This window comes from Schistocerca serialis, chromosome 1 (genome assembly GCF_023864345.2).
Source record: "Schistocerca serialis cubense isolate TAMUIC-IGC-003099 chromosome 1, iqSchSeri2.2, whole genome shotgun sequence".
Classification (NCBI taxonomy): Eukaryota; Metazoa; Arthropoda; class Insecta; order Orthoptera; family Acrididae; genus Schistocerca; species Schistocerca serialis.
In genome coordinates this window covers 683,790,676-683,806,818 of record NC_064638.1, presented here as the reverse complement: position 1 = coordinate 683,806,818, position 16,143 = coordinate 683,790,676, and the positions used below count along the sequence as shown (strand labels likewise).

The 16,143-nt window shown below is 43.3% G+C and overlaps 1 non-coding gene across 1 annotated transcript; it reads left to right on the top strand.

Annotated features, from left to right (window-relative positions):
- Positions 1-15,210: 15,210 nt before the first annotated feature.
- Trnas-gga (transfer RNA serine (anticodon GGA)) lies at positions 15,211-15,294 on the top strand. Its single transcript is given in 2 exon segments — positions 15,211-15,250; positions 15,260-15,294. It is a non-coding gene; the product is annotated as a tRNA-Ser (tRNA).
- The last annotated feature ends 849 nt before the right edge of the window (positions 15,295-16,143 follow it).

The window sequence follows — 16,143 nt, the reverse complement described above, 5'->3', positions numbered from 1 at the left end:
ACAACAACAGTTTAAGCATTGGCTTCTCCGACCATTGTCACTGTCAATAAATTCTTCTGGTTTGGTGACCACATTGTCAATATACAAAACTGTCCGACGTGTCTGCCAACGTTGCAAATGGCCGAAACGATGTAGGATAATATACATTGACAGTACAGTAAACACACCAGCAGTATTTTATTAACAGTTTGATGGTTAAATATCATTAACAATACACATACTTTCAAATTTATTTGCAATTTTTTTAAATAATTATACCTGTTCTCAAAAATAAATTGCTGGTACGCAGGGATACATCATACTAATACTAGTATGGATCTTCATAAACAATATTTACACTGGGGCTAGCAGCTGCAGGGAAGAACAAAGAACCACAATCACACATGTATTCAAGCACATATAGTGTGCAAAGAAATGTGTACATAGTAAACATAACAATAATTAATACACAGTTCACATGCACACATGGTGTGCAGTCTTTCACATTTGTACATACATATACACAACTATGACAAGCACTTCTTCTAACAATTTCACAGACAAACAAATGCATATATACATGCACAGTGCATCAATCATGTAAGTGAACTATGTGAGAAGGGGGAACTTCTTTCTTACTTCTGTCATTCGTTCTTCGACTATAGACTGAACAGTACAGGTGTGCCATTTGTAATGCGAGGACTTCGTTGGTGATTTTCCTGTCTTACTGTTCCCTCATGGTTCCGGTACATGTATGTTACCCATCTTGCCCTAAGGTTAACCCCCATTGTACTTGGTATTTCGAACATCTTGCATCATTTTACCACGTCGAACGCGTATGAACGTGTCTTGTTTTGCCTACAGTCTGGCTTACATTACGAAGGGGCAACGTGATAACGACCTGTCTGGTGTCTAAGGCCAAACTGATGGTCATCCGCAAGATCCTAAATTTTCTTTTCCATTTTTCTTTATATAATTCCTATCAGAAACCTGTATGCATGAGCTGTTAAGCTGACTGTACGATAATTCTCCCATTTGTCGACTCTTGCTATTTGCTGAAATATTGGATGACGTTTCTTCTGAAAGTCTAATGCTTTATCCATCTCTTCTGCCTTACTTGACCTTAAGTTCTGCAAAGCTCTTTTAAACTGTTATTCTAGTACTGGATCCCCTATCTCTTTCCTGTATACTCCTGATCCTTCCTGTAACACGTCATCAGGCAGTCGCCACCCCCCCCCCCCCCTCCACCCATCCTCCCCCACCCTCACAAAGCCCTTCAGTGCGCCGTTTCCACCTATCCACTCCCTCCTCTGCATTTAACGGCCCAATTCCCATTGAACTCTTAATGTTGCCGCCCTTCCTTTGGATTTCACCAAAGGTTTTTTTGAATTTTCTACAAGCTGAGTCAGTCATTTCTACAATCATTTCTTTCGCGACTTCTTTACATTTTTCGTGCAGCCATTTCCCCAATCTCCGTGTACTACCTCTTTGTTCCTTTCCTAAGTGACTTTTATCTCTATTCCTGAATACCTCTCAACATTTCTGTACTTCTTACTTTCGTCTATCAACTGAAGGAATTCTTTTGTTACAATGGTTTCTTTGTAGTTATCTTCCTTGTACCTAAGTTTTTATCTCCACCTTCTGTTATTGTCCTCTTGAGAGATGTCTATTCCCCTACAACTGCACTACCTACTGAACTATTCATTACCGCAGTATCTAAAGCCTCAAAGAACTTCAAGGGCATTCCTAAGTACTTCCGTATCCCATTTCTTTGATTACTGATTCTTCCCGACCAGTCTCTTAAACTTCAGCCTGCTCTTCTTTACTGAATTGTGATCTGAGTCTATATCTGTACGCATAAAAACGCCAGCATCTGATTTCGGAATCTGCCTGACCATGCTGTAATCTAATTGTAGTATTCCTGTATCTCCCGGGTCCTTGCAATTATACCTCCTTTTCTGGTGCGTCTTGAATTGAGTAGTCGCTGTAACAAGCTGAAATTTATTGAAGAACTCAGTCTTTCTCCTCTCTAATTCCTACCAACAAGCCCACCTTTCTTCCGTAACCCTCTATCCTACTCCTTCCCCTACAAGTGCAGTCTCTCATAACTATCAGATTTTCATCTCCCTTTACTTATTAAGTTATACTTTCAATATCCTCACATACTTTCTCAACGTGTTCATCTTGTGTTTACGACGTCGTCTTGTATACGTGCACTACTGCCGGCGGAGTCAGTTTGCTGTTGATTCGGATGGGAACATCCCTACCATTGAACCCTTCGCAGTAACTCACTCTTTGCCCTACCTTCCTATTCATAACAAATCCTACTCCCATTATGTCATTTTCTACTGCTGTTGATATTATCCTAAACTCGACTGACCAGAAATTCTTGTCTACTTTCTACTTCACTTCACTGACCCCCACTATATCTACACTCCTGGAAATGGAAAAAAGAACACATTGACACCGGTGTGTCAGACCCACCATACTTGCTCCGGACACTGCGAGAGGGCTGTACAAGCAATGATCACACGCACGGCACAGCGGACACACCAGGAACCGCGGTGTTGGCCGTCGAATGGCGCTAGCTGCGCAGCATTTGTGCACCGCCGCCGTCAGTGTCAGCCAGTTTGCCGTGGCATACGGAGCTCCATCGCAGTCTTTAACACTGGTAGCATGCCGCGACAGCGTGGACGTGAACCGTATGTGCAGTTGACGGACTTTGAGCGAGGGCGTATAGTGGGCATGCGGGAGGCCGGGTGGACGTACCGCCGAATTGCTCAACACGTGGGGCGTGAGGTCTCCACAGTACATCGATGTTGTCGCCAGTGGTCGGCGGAAGGTGCACGTGCCCGTCGACCTGGGACCGGACCGCATCGACGCACGGATGCACGCCAAGACCGTAGGATCCTACGCAGTGCCGTAGGGGACCGCACCGCCACTTCCCAGCAAATTAGGGACACTGTTGCTCCTGGGGTATCGGCGAGGACCATTCGCAACCGTCTCCATGAAGCTGGGCTACGGTCCCGCACACCGTTAGGCCGTCTTCCGCTCACGCCCCAACATCGTGCAGCCCGCCTCCAGTGGTGTCGCGACAGGCGTGAATGGAGGGACGAATGGAGACGTGTCGTCTTCAGCGATGAGAGTCGCTTCTGCCTTGGTGCCAATGATGGTCGTATGCGTGTTTGGCGCCGTGCAGGTGAGCGCCACAATTAGGACTGCATACGACCGAGGCACACAGGGCCAACACCCGGCACCATGGTGTGGGGAGCGATCTCCTACACTGGCCGTACACCACTGGTGATCGTCGAGGGGACACTGAATAGTGCACGGTACATCCAAACCGTCATCGAACCCATCGTTCTATCATTCCTAGACCGGCAAGGGAACTTACTGTTCCAACAGGACAATGCACGTCCGCATGTATCCCGTGCCACCCAACGTGCTCTAGAAGGTGTAAGTCAACTACCCTGGCCAGAAAGATCTCCGGATCTGTCCCCCATTGAGCATGTTTGGCACTGGATGAAGCGTCGTCTCACGCGGTCTGCACGTCCAGCACGAACGCTGGTCCAACTGAGGCGCCAGGTGGAAATGGCATGGCAAGCCGTTCCACAGGACTACATCCAGCATCTCTACGATCGTCTCCATGGGAGAATAGCAGCCTGCATTGCTGCGAAAGGTGGATATACACTGTACTAGTGCCGACATTGTGCATGCTCTGTTGCCTGTGTCTATGTGCCTGTGGTTCTGTCAGTGTGATCATGTGATGTATCTGACCCCAGGAATGTGTCAATAAAGTTTCCCCTTCCTGGGACAATGAATTCACGGTGTTCTTATTTTAATTTCCAGGAGTGTAGATTGAGCCTTAGCATTTCTCATTTAAGAATTACTAGCTTCCCTACATTTGAACTTTTCTCACTCCACACCCTGATTTCTAGAACATTACCCTATCGTTGGTTATTCAATCTTTTCCTAACGGTCACCTAGTTCTTGGCGGTCCCCTCCTGGAGATTCGAGTGGAGGACAAGTCCAAAATCTTTTTCCATTGGTGAGATCATCATGACACTTCTCAATGATAGACCACATGCTCTTCGAACACACATAATGTGGCTTTAATCCAGTATTTTTCGTTGGCTTCTGCATCCACATTGCTGTTTCTTCCGCCTTCTATGGGTAGTTTGAGGTTCACTACCGATTGTATACTGTGATAAAGAATACCACAATAGCGAGTTGAGATAAACAGGAGAGGATATCTCTAAAAAGAGCAATCGCAGATGTAGGAAAAAAATGGTTCAAATGTCTCTGTGCACTATGCGACTTAACTTCTGAGGTCATCAGTCGTCTAGAACTTAGAACTAATTAAACCTAACTAACCTAAGGAAAACACACACATCCATGCCCGAGGCAGGATTCGAACCTGCGACCGTAGCGGTCGCTCGGTTCCAGACTGTAGCGCCTGGAACCGCACGGCCACTCCGGCCGGCAAATGTAGGAAACACAAAGGTACGAGTAAATTAACGGCGAAGAAACTTTGCGTAACACATGAAATACTTCAGCTGAACGACGAGAGGAGATTCAAAAATATTAAAGATAAGAGTGCAGCAATATAAATCACTCAAGAATGAAGCAAGCAAGAAGTGAAGGGATGCTAAGGAGAAACGGTTGCATGAAAAATGTGAAAAAATGTGAAAGAATGATCGTTGGCTAGCCTGATTCAGTATACCCGATAGTTAGAACAACCTTCGATGAAGCAACATTAACAGTGCAGAGGGAATTCCACTGCTAAATGCAAAGGAGAGAGAGGTTAGGTGAAAATATTACATTGAAGTACTCTGTGGGCTGTAGCAATTGTCTGACGATGTAATAAACGATGAAATTGGACAAGATAAGGAAGATAGTGTACCTGGTCTAGGGACAGCGTCTTTGACGTGTGACAAAAACGTTCTGGTTCTTGTACCCGAAACTCTCTACTGCGTAAATTTTTAATAAAAATCATGAGCAATTGCGGCCGAAGACTTCCGGCATTAAACCCTCATTCTGCGAACGGTCTTGTCGAAGAGTGCATAGGTGCGGACAGACGTTCAGAACACTCTCTTGCCCTAAGGATGGTAAACTACCCCTAGAAGGCGGAAGAAACAGCAATGAGGCTGCAGAAGGCAGCGGATACTACTGGATTAAACCCACATTTGTATATTCGAAGAGCATGTGATCTGTCTTTGAGAAGCCGGCCGGGGTGGCCGAGCGGTTCTAGGCGCTACAGTCTGGCACCGCGCGACTGCTACGGTCGCAGGTTCGAATCCTGCCTCGGGAATGGATGTGTGTGTTGTCCTTCGGTTAGGTTAAAGTAGTTCTAAGTTTTAAGGGACTGACGACCTCAGTAGTTAAGTCCCATAGTGCTCAGAGCCATTTTTTGTCTTTGAGAAGTACTATGTTGATCTCACCAATGCCAAAAGATTCTAGACTAGTCCTCCATTCGAATCTCCTGGAGGGGATCGCCAAGAACAGTAAACTGGTATCCCAGTTCCTTCTATAACGATTCTTCCGTACGATTCATTTCAATTTCACTCCAGTTTTCATCATTACTAAACTGTGATCTGATGCTATGTCTGGTCCTGGGTATGCCTTTTAATCCAGTATGTGATTCCGAAACCTTTGTCTGACCACGATCTGAAAGAGCTGGAATCTTCCCCTGTCTCCAGGTCTTTTCTACATATACCTCCTCCTCTTATGATTCTTGAACGTAATTTTTTCTACTACTATTTAAAATCTCTGCCAAGCCTATTTTCTCCCATAACTTCTCGTATTCTCTGCCTCCCTGTACAGTCGCGTTGCAGTCCCCCATGTTTATTAAATATTCAGCCCCCTTTACATACTTAAATACCCCTTCAATATTCTCAAACACTTTATTTCTGCATCATCTGCTTACAGCTTCGGCATGTATACCTGAACTATCGCTGTCGGCGTTGCTTTGCTGTCAAATCAGACGAGAACACAATATCATGAACTGTCCACAGAAAACCTACCTATTCATAACGAATCCTGTTCCCATTATAGTACATTCTGATACCGTTCTTGTTACCCTATATCTGTCTGACAAGAAATCCTTACGTTACCTTCCATTTCACAACATTGATCCTCACTGTCTCTATAGTGAGCCTTTGCATTTACTCTTTCATACTTTCTTCCTTCACAGTCAGTTTAAAATTTCTTGCATTCTACGCTCCGCCTTGTAGAATACTACCCCTTCATTGGTTCTAACTACAAATGAAAGATGGATCTATCAGGAACTGAAATGAATTTAATGAGAACAGGAAGTGAGGTAGGATGTTGGTGTTCAAATTGGAGAATACTTTAAGAAAGTAAATTGATTTTGCATGTACATTTACTCAGAAAATCTAGTTCACTCCTAAACTTCGATAACCATTTATCACGTACAAAATAGTTACACTATGGTTCCGTAAGGGTAAACTGCTTCTTCCTATATTAATCATTTTTTGTCGAAGGTTTAGTTGACTAGGGAAAACAACATAGACGATCACAAAGGTTCAAACAATCATAGAAGAAATAAAGACGAGATTCACCATTTTCTAGCAAAAGCTGAATCGTCGCAGCTGGCTTATGACACGCGACAGATATTAACATGAAGCTTGTTGGAGATCACAATGCATGAATTGAATCATGTCGGGATAAAGAATAAGTCTGACCAGTTTGAATCTGTTTAAACAATAGCAAAATTATAGTTCGAATGAAGCCCACAGTGTTTACACAAATTTTCGAAACTATATAAAGTTTCCGCAACGAAAATCTGGACTAGATCCCATCCTAGAATCATCCGGTAAGTGCACACAGAAGCTACACGATATGCTCGCCTGGCCTCAGAACAGTGACTGACTAATCGTAGTGGTAAACCTTTTGCATTTCTTTTATGTTTTCATCTTCTTTAGAGGCAAAGAGAAAAGATGAAGCGGTAGCCTATCATAGAGCCTATGCCTACCGTCAGGTATTTTTGATTTTCAGTTGTTAAAAAACAGAGGAGTTTCTCCTGTACCAGTAGGAGGAAGGAAGGACTCGCGCTCAGCTAGTGAACGAGTGAGAAGCACGCCATTTTAAGCGAGTAATTCTAGACCACCATTTAGGGGTCGCTATGAATAAGTGAGGAGTATGTATTTCATACGAGAACCGTTTAGAAAATACAGTATTGTTTTATTAACAGAAAAGTCGTGTGAGTTGTTATTTCAAATAGTACGATAATTATAACAACTGAAGACCACCTGTGTACTTTGGAATATTACGAAGATCCGATAAGCTCAATGGGAACACGGTCAAGACTTCGAAGGTGAACACGGCGACCAAACGTAGCATTATAAAGAAGGGTAAGCACAAATCTACAGCAGAGAAAGAAACTACTTCCACCTGCAAAATAATATGAACTAATGCGAACTTATTTCCGGGCATAGCTCAGCTTATTGTGCTTATCATTCATGCCAAAAAAATTAATCTCATTAATGCAATACATTTTAAAAAGCCACGCATTTCAACATTTTATTACCATCTATTCCATTGTTTTGAAACGTCCCCTTTGAACAATTATACAAGACTGTGCTTAAACTGACATACAATATTTTTAGCGCAACGCAATCTGACTTTCAATAATCCCTACAAAAGAATGGCCCTGACTAACATTAACCTATACGTTTCACAAATCACTTACCTCACAAAAATCTTGGTTACTCGAACTACTGCAATATAGCGAGCACCACTACTGCCAGCTAAATAAAAAATTCAAACTACGGAAGACACTAACTACTGATGGGGATAGCTAGCAAATGAAAGATATTAATAGAGAACAAACAATGTATTTACCTTAATAGTCATAATATATATAGCGGTCCATGACAAATTACAAAACTCCGCCATCTCTCTCCCCACATCCACCACTGCTGGCGGCTCACCTCCAACTGCCCAACGCTACGCGCTGTTCACATCCAGCTGCCGCTGCCCAACACTACAATGGCAGACAACAATGCAAACTAGACACAGACTGCACACAGCACAGCCAGTGATTTTCATACAGAGGTGGCGTTACCAATAAAAAAACCTTAACAGCCTACTTACAGTTTTATTATATTATATCGTGTACAAAATCAAATCTGCCTCATCTCCGTACACGGAGAAATGACCAACCGATAAGAGGAATTTCTCTGGAACCCCTTTAGTAAGAAGACAGAAAAAACAACTCCTGTTTCCGTCGCTCAGAATTCTCCATCGGTTCACTGCGTAACATTTGAAGAAACGCATGTCTTGATCTTGGGCCTGATGAAACCAGTCGCTAAGCGGCATGCTAGAAGGCCCGAGCAGGTGAAGTCCCGGTCAGATAAACCTCTGCTTGACCGGTGCTTCATGCCAGGCTCCGACAATTACAGTCGGAGCTACGGAGCTGCACCGTGGAAGTCCACCTGAATACACCAAACTGCGTGTGTCTGTAGTTCTACCCAGTTTTGCAACAATCCACTTTTAGGAAAAGTAATTGATGGTACATGGTGTGCTTAATATCAGACGTTATGAAAATGTTAAACACACAGTTCGGTTCCTAGCGTAATCTTCATTCCAGCCATGTTAAAATCTAAGTAAAGATGTGCAGAGGAAATCCACTCCTCAATACACGATAAAAACACAAAGTAGTATGAAAGGTGGATTGAGTGCCGCCTTATGCATAACGCGGCTTGTATTCTGACAGGGCACATTCGTGCTGCTCGCGCAGGTCCGGACTCATGCTGAGTACATTTTGTCGGTGCTGACAACACTGACCGACTCCGGCGACAGTCCATCAATACAGATAACAAGCGCCGGCCTGCTACTTGAATGTTCGAAAGCTGAGTAAGGTGGAATGACGTAGGGTTAGGAAAAACCACCCGTTTTAAGCCGATACCAGTATTTTAGTTCTGAATAAACGGTGTTTGTCGGTATTTGTCTGCTCTCGGTAACACCAGCTATTTCTTTTGCACTGGTAACCGGGTATAAGACCGGTGTATCAATTTGCCATAACGGTTGTGCTATAGTTATTGGTTTCCGGATAATTTTTTTAATGAAATATGATAGCAAATTCTGTAGCTTCTGAAGGACTGGTATCGTCTTTGAACGATATTGATGGAAGGAGTCTCACAGATCAGTAGATAATAGAGCTATTTTTGAACAGATCAGACATTAAATCTCGACCAGTGGATTAATTCATTGTTAACATTGTAACGATTATGATGTAATTGTTGTTGGTAAATGTTATATTTCTCACAGTATCTAAATTCTTAATACGCAGTTTTTGGAAGACCATTTTTTCTTTTGTCAGTAGAAAGTCAATTATTTTGAAATTCCCATGAAAAAGAGGTGCTTTGCTGAAAACGGGATTCTGATTCGAAATAAGAAGAGAAAAGGAACGCTAAAAAATTTACACGGAAGCTTATTATCTCTCTGTCATTTATATGAAATAATAAAAGAGGAAGTTATGGCAACAGTAATTAACTAAAAACTGAGCGGTTTTTCATATTTTACACTGAAAATAAAAAGTAGCTGATATTCTGCCTGCGTGAACATTACACGCCTTTATCTGCTTGTAGCGCTCGGAAACGGGCAACAAAAAACGAAAGAAGATTTCCCCACCCTCAGTTTTCACCCATACGCACAGATTTTTCGTAATGCCAAAATAATCCTGGATTACAAAGTCATTTTTGACCAGAGATTTAAAAAATGAGAATAAGTTGTATTTTGGTATTCAGTCCATCATTAGTTTTCGAGAGAAGGGGCGAACAGTGGATTAACTAAGTTCTTATTTATTTTCCTATTTTGTTTGATATTTTGGTTCTATTTATCTTGAAACGCGTAATACAAAAATCTGAGGAAGTCTTGGAATTTTTCAATCTTTCTTCGATGTTTATGTTTATTGATGGAAATAACAGCAATATAAACCAAAAATTTGTTATTTCAGAAATCGGTTAATTTGAGATATTTTAACAGTAACATTAAACTGGAGATTAAAGAAACCGGTGTAACCAAAAACCTGTTATTCAGCGATAACTATCGTCCTAGATGAGGGTAGTTCAAATGGCTCTAAGCTCTATGGGACTTAAAATCTGTGGTCATCAGTCCCCTAGAACTTAGAACTACTTAAACCTAACTAACCTAAGGACATCACACACATCCATGCCCGAGGCAGGATTCGAACCTGCGACCGTAGCAGCCGGGCGGTTCCGAACTGCGCGCCTATAACCGCTAGACCACCGCGGCCGGCAATGACAGTAGTCTCACAAGATATTTGCTGTGGGGAAGGCTAACCAAAGACTCCGTTTTATTGGCAGGACACTTAGAAAATGTAACAGACCTACTAGGGAGACCGGCTTCACTACGCTTGTCCGTCCTGACTGCCGCACATCTTTTTAAATTTCGCACCTGTACGTATCTGGAAGGGGGCAGCACACACATCGTGGAAGGTAGCCGATACACAGTGTTCTGCGGTCAATGAGTAATGATCTGCAGTCAGACAAAGATGGCAGATGTGCTACGAGTGTGTACCCGACTAAAACAACGCAATTTTTTGTGAGCCGAGGGAGTGTCCGCAGAGCACGTCCACAAATAAATTCACGTGATTAGAGCTGTATTTCACGGGATGTTGTGATGAAGTGAATACAGGAATTCAGCAAAGGACAATAAAAAGTCTCAAACAAGGAGCGCCCTGGTCTCCCACATTAACCAGTGATGGCACGTTGTGGCCACACATATGGCTACGATTTTACCCACAGGACACATCGGTCTTGTGGGTTGCAGCAGTTTAAGAAACCAAACGAACGTGTTATATCCCGTGAGGTCACTTGTTAGATACGACGGTGTCGCAAGAGTTCTAAGCTTCATACTTTCAAGGCCTTGCCGAACCATGGATAAGTATTTACATTTACGAGGGGAGTATTTTGAAAAGGAAAATAAATTTCTGCCTGGCGTACGTGGCTCTGATGTCTCTATCGTAGTTTGCGACTTATTTATTGACCCACCCTCGTACAGTGTTCAGCCAAAGAGCTAGGACCACTGTATATCACAAGATGAGGGCAGCCATGTATCACTGTGGGCACATGACTTGGTAAGCAAAGTATATAATCGAAACAGCGACGAATGGGGAAACATTGTAGCAACGATACATGCCGTAAATGAGAAAAACCACTGACTTAAGTACGCTACCTTGACAAAGGGCAGAATTCATGTTCCAGCGCATCTCAGAAACGGCATTGTTGTTAGGCTGTTCTTGTGCTACTATTGTGAGCATCTACTGGAAGTGGTTGAAGAACGGCGAAACCACAAGATGTTTGACGTCCACGCCTCATCACAGAACACGGAGGCGGAGGCGTGAACATACCCTAAAGCAGGATGGGCGGCGATTTGTGGCAAATCTGACGACAGACGACAGTGATGGTACAGGCACAAATGTTTTGGAGCACCCTGCTCTGAATAGACTGTTGAACATGGGGTCAGTGGCTGACGAACCCTACATGCTCCCATGCTGACAAAGGCATCATCAGTTACGATTGCAGAGACCACGATACGATCTTGAGTGGACCGTGTATTAATGGAAACACTTTGTTTTAACATACATGTTGGTTTCGCACCCTGTCCTCACTCTGTTCTCAAACAGGCAGAAATGAAGCTGTGAGGACGGGGCGTGAGTCGTGCTTGGGTAGCTCAGATGGTAGAGAACTTGCCGGCGAAAGGCAAAGGTCCCGAATTCGAGTCTCAGTTTCAATCTGCCAGGAAGTTTCATATGAGCGCACACTCGCGGCAAGGTGAAAATCTCATTCTGTCCTCACTCTTTTTGTAATTTGCTTTGAATTTAGAAAAATATTATTAAAATGCTCGCAATGTGTGAATTATCAGCTACGGTATGAAATACTGCACGCTGGATGGTTTCTAAATAAATTTCCCAGACTTCCCCTATTACTGGATGATTTTGTTATAGAAGGGACTAAACCAGGAAGGAAATAGATTTGGTATCGCTTGGTGTCAGAGTCCAGTGATTTGAGTGCTCGATACCTCGCTACTCATTTCTCGGTGCAGTCTGACTATTGTCAACAGCCTGTGAGAGTGCCCTGAACGCTGGCAATGCACCACTTACAGCTGTCTTTGCGTTCTAGGGTGGCCGCTCTGCTCCTCTCTCGTTGTTACATACTATAATTACCGAACTTGGAAAACTATAAGGATCTGGGCAGCGGAGGAGACGTTTAACGCTAAAATATTGTAGCCGAGACAATAATTAACATGGTATTTAGCGTGTAGTCCTCTCCTGATACACAACACATGGATTGGATTGGATTGTTTGGGGAAGGAGACCAGACAGCGAGGTCATCGGTCTTATCGGATTAGGAAAGTACGGGGAAGGAAGTCAGCCGTGCCCTTTCAAAGGAACCATCCCGGCATTTGCCTGAAGTAATTTAGGGAAATCACGGAAAAACGTAAATCAGTATGGCCGGACGCGGGATTGAACCGTCGTCCTCCCGAATGCGAGTGCAGTGTGCTAGCCACTGTGTCACCTCTCGGTCACAAAACATGAATACTGGCGTTGGCTAGTTATAATAATGTTTAGGACCCAGAAACTTGAGCCGAAAGCTGGTGCGCTTAACCGAGGTGTCCACCAATCATGCTTACCTTCAAAGTCCGCGAGCGAAATACTTACTAAATAATAAACATTAACACTTTATCCGAAATGTGACCGAATGTGAACTAAAACAGGAGTATAAAACCCACACACAGTGTATCGAAATTGATAGATCGTCCGTGTGAAACAGAAAGTGATATTAAGCTTCCAAATGGTAGGCTGCATATTCTTAACTTCGAAGTTAAAACTTTATCACGCACCTGTACGCCATCAGCATGAGCGAAAACAAATAACAAACAAACATAAAAAAACAAGCAAATGCAAAGCGCTAGGATCACTCACATTTTTCGAAGTAGAACCTTTCCTAGAAAATGGGTAACTAACATGGTTCTGCAGTCATACACCGTGCGGCTGGTCCCGGCGGAGGTTCGAGTCCTCCCTCGGGCATGGGTGTGTGTGTTTGTCCTTAGGATAATTTAGGTTAAGTAGTGTGTAAGGTTAGGGACTGATGACCTTAGCAGTTAACTCCCATAAAATTTCACACACATTTGACCATTTTTGTAACATGGTTCAAAATAACGCGACAGGCAAAAATTATACTTATTCACTCAGAAAAAGTTACTGCCTGATCAATAAGTAATTTACATGTATCTGCGGGAACCTGAAACCTACTATTACTCAGAAATTGTTTCAAAACGTCTGCGTAGTTTCTAAATTGCTTTAGCGATTGTTAAAGTACTTTTCTAATCCGGATAATAACTGACTGTCTGCCAGGGCGTTAACTGTTACATCCCTCCACCTTACCTATGCTACCATGAGGTAAATTACACATGCAGACCTCAAATTTACAAACGAACGAACTCATGTCTGTTATTAATGTGGTTTTTACCTAATCAAGCGTCTTTTCACATTTCCTGCTTTAGTTTATGATTAAAAACATGCTGTATGACCTGAAGGGTTAATGAATTAATGGTACTGTTTTGCTATGTTAGCGATAATTCCATACAATAAATGGTTCAAATGGCTCTAAGCACTATGCGACTTAACATCCGAGGTCGTCAGTCTACTAGACTTAGAATTACTTAAACCCAAGTAACCTAAGGACATCACACACAATTATGCCCGAGGCAGGATTCGAACCTACGACCGTAGCAGCAGCGTGGTTCCGGACTGAAGCGCCTAGAACCGCTCAGTCACATTGGCCGGCTACTTCCATACATTTCTCAGCAGACCTTCCCAGGGTACTGCCTACGACATTGTTATTAAGGCCGATCCTAACGCTGCGCAAGGTCTATGAGTGCCAAGAAGTGTCTAGAAAATTCGAGAAAGAAAAGGTTTTGCTGCGCATCGGACGCTAATCATTTCCGGTTACTTCTGTTAGCATTAGGCATGCCGTCCGTTCGCAACTATTGCCTTCACTATATAACGTATGCCCGCATAACATCAGCTCCTGTACTGTTTGCCACTACTGGTATTAACAGTTAATAGAGAAATCCGTTTACAAATAAATCATTTCACTACGTCGCCTTACGATGGGGTGGTTCTTTAGCATTCAATACACGGGAAGCTTTTAGGTGTTGTTATTGCTGTACAATTTTGTTGAATCAAAATTATTGAACTCAATTCTGAAAGAACAAGAGAAGCAAGAGTCGTTCACATATTACTAGAGCACAGCGACTACGTTAGTCATTCGGATCGTGACAGTATTTTTTTTTTTTTCTGGCTCGCTGTTCAGTTTTTTGATATCTGTTAGAGTTTTCATCATATTGCCAGCATTTGCAATTTTCGTGAAGATGTGCATGTTTCTGAACCTTTTTCTCATAATAGGTGTGTTTACTATGCTGCACTACTTGCAACGGTACTTAATGGGACCGAGCGCGGTGGTGCAGTAGTTAGCACACTGGACTCACATTCGGGAGGACGACTATTGAAACCCGCGTCCGGCCATCATGATTTAGATTTTCCGTGATTTCCACAAATAACTTCAGGCAAATGCTAGGATGGTTCCTTCGGAAGGGCACGGCCGACTTCCTTCCCCATGCTTCCCTAATCCGATGGGACCGACGATCTCCCTGTTTGGTCCCCTTCTCCTAAATCAACCCAACCAATCTGTGGTGTGTCACATCAAACCAGACTGAAAACTAATGGCTCAAAATAAATAAACTCCTTAGGCGTAATTCTACTCACTTTGAGACAGCGTATATACAGGGTGATTTATACAACTCGCAACACCTTATGATATCACATCCAAAATTTCCATATTCTCTCCCTCGCTACGTGCAAACTATTAGTCCTACAGAAAGAATGGAGGGACCTTTTTGTAGGAAATTTACTGTAGCTAAATTCTGCAATGAGATACGTTTTCGTTAGCGACCGAAGTTACCAAATAATTCAAGAAAGACGTACAAAAGCGCTCCTACCCTCCTATTATGGTGCAGGTCGTGGCTACAAAAGCGTTTTTCTTGAATAAATAGGAAACCGTTGCCTCCAGTGACAACATATCCCATCACAAAATTCAGCTACGTGAAATTTCATGCAAAAGGACATATTCATTTTTTCTGTAAGTCTAACAGTTTGCACACACTGAGAGAGAGAGAGAGCCGGCCTGGGTGGCCGAGTGGTTCTAGGCGCTACAGTCTGGAACCGTGCGACCGCTGCGGTCGCAGGTTCGAATCCTGCCTCGGGCATGGATGTGTGTGATGTCCTTAGGTTAGTTAGTTTTAAGTAGTTCTAAGTTCTAGGGGACTGATGACCTTAGAAGTTAAGTCCTATAGTGCTCAGAGCCATTTTTTTTTTGAGAGAGAGAGAGAGAGAGAGAGAGAGAGAGAGAGAGAGAGAGATAGTGGATATGAACATTTCGCACGGGGTTCTTGAAGGTTTTGAAGGTTGCATTAAACCTATCTGTATGGGCATCTGAATAAAAAAAAAATAGTATGTGTAGATTCAGTACTCACGGAGTTGTTGCTTTGGCTTATGTAAACCATTAAATCATCCTCCCCTCTCCTACCCTCCTATTATGGTGCAGGTCATGGCTAGAGGTTCTACATTCGATAGGTGTTGATAACAGACCTTAGTGCGTGTAAATATAAGGATTAGTGGCATACTTTCGTTGATAAGAGAACGCTAATAACAAAAGCTTTTTCCTCTCATAAAGACAACGAGCGCTGCGTAAGTATTGTATGTGTGTGTGTGTGTGTATGTAGCTCAGTTCGCTGAAGACACACACACACACACACACACACACACACGTACATACACACGCGCGCGTGCGTATACGACACAGTCACGCACATTGAGAAGGAGAGAGAGAGAGAGGAAGAGAGGGAGGGGGAGGGAGGGGGCAGAGAGAGAGAGGGAACGCTAGGAAGGGTGGGAGCCTTTCTCAACACTCGCCGTAGGCAGCTTTCCACTTTTCAATGGTGGCGTCCCTCTCAAACTGAGACAGAGGAGGGGGTTGGTGCTGGGAAAGAGGGTGGAGTCATGTAATAAAGAGGGCAGGGCAGCGACAAAGGGTGGCCATGGGGTAGGGTGAGGGT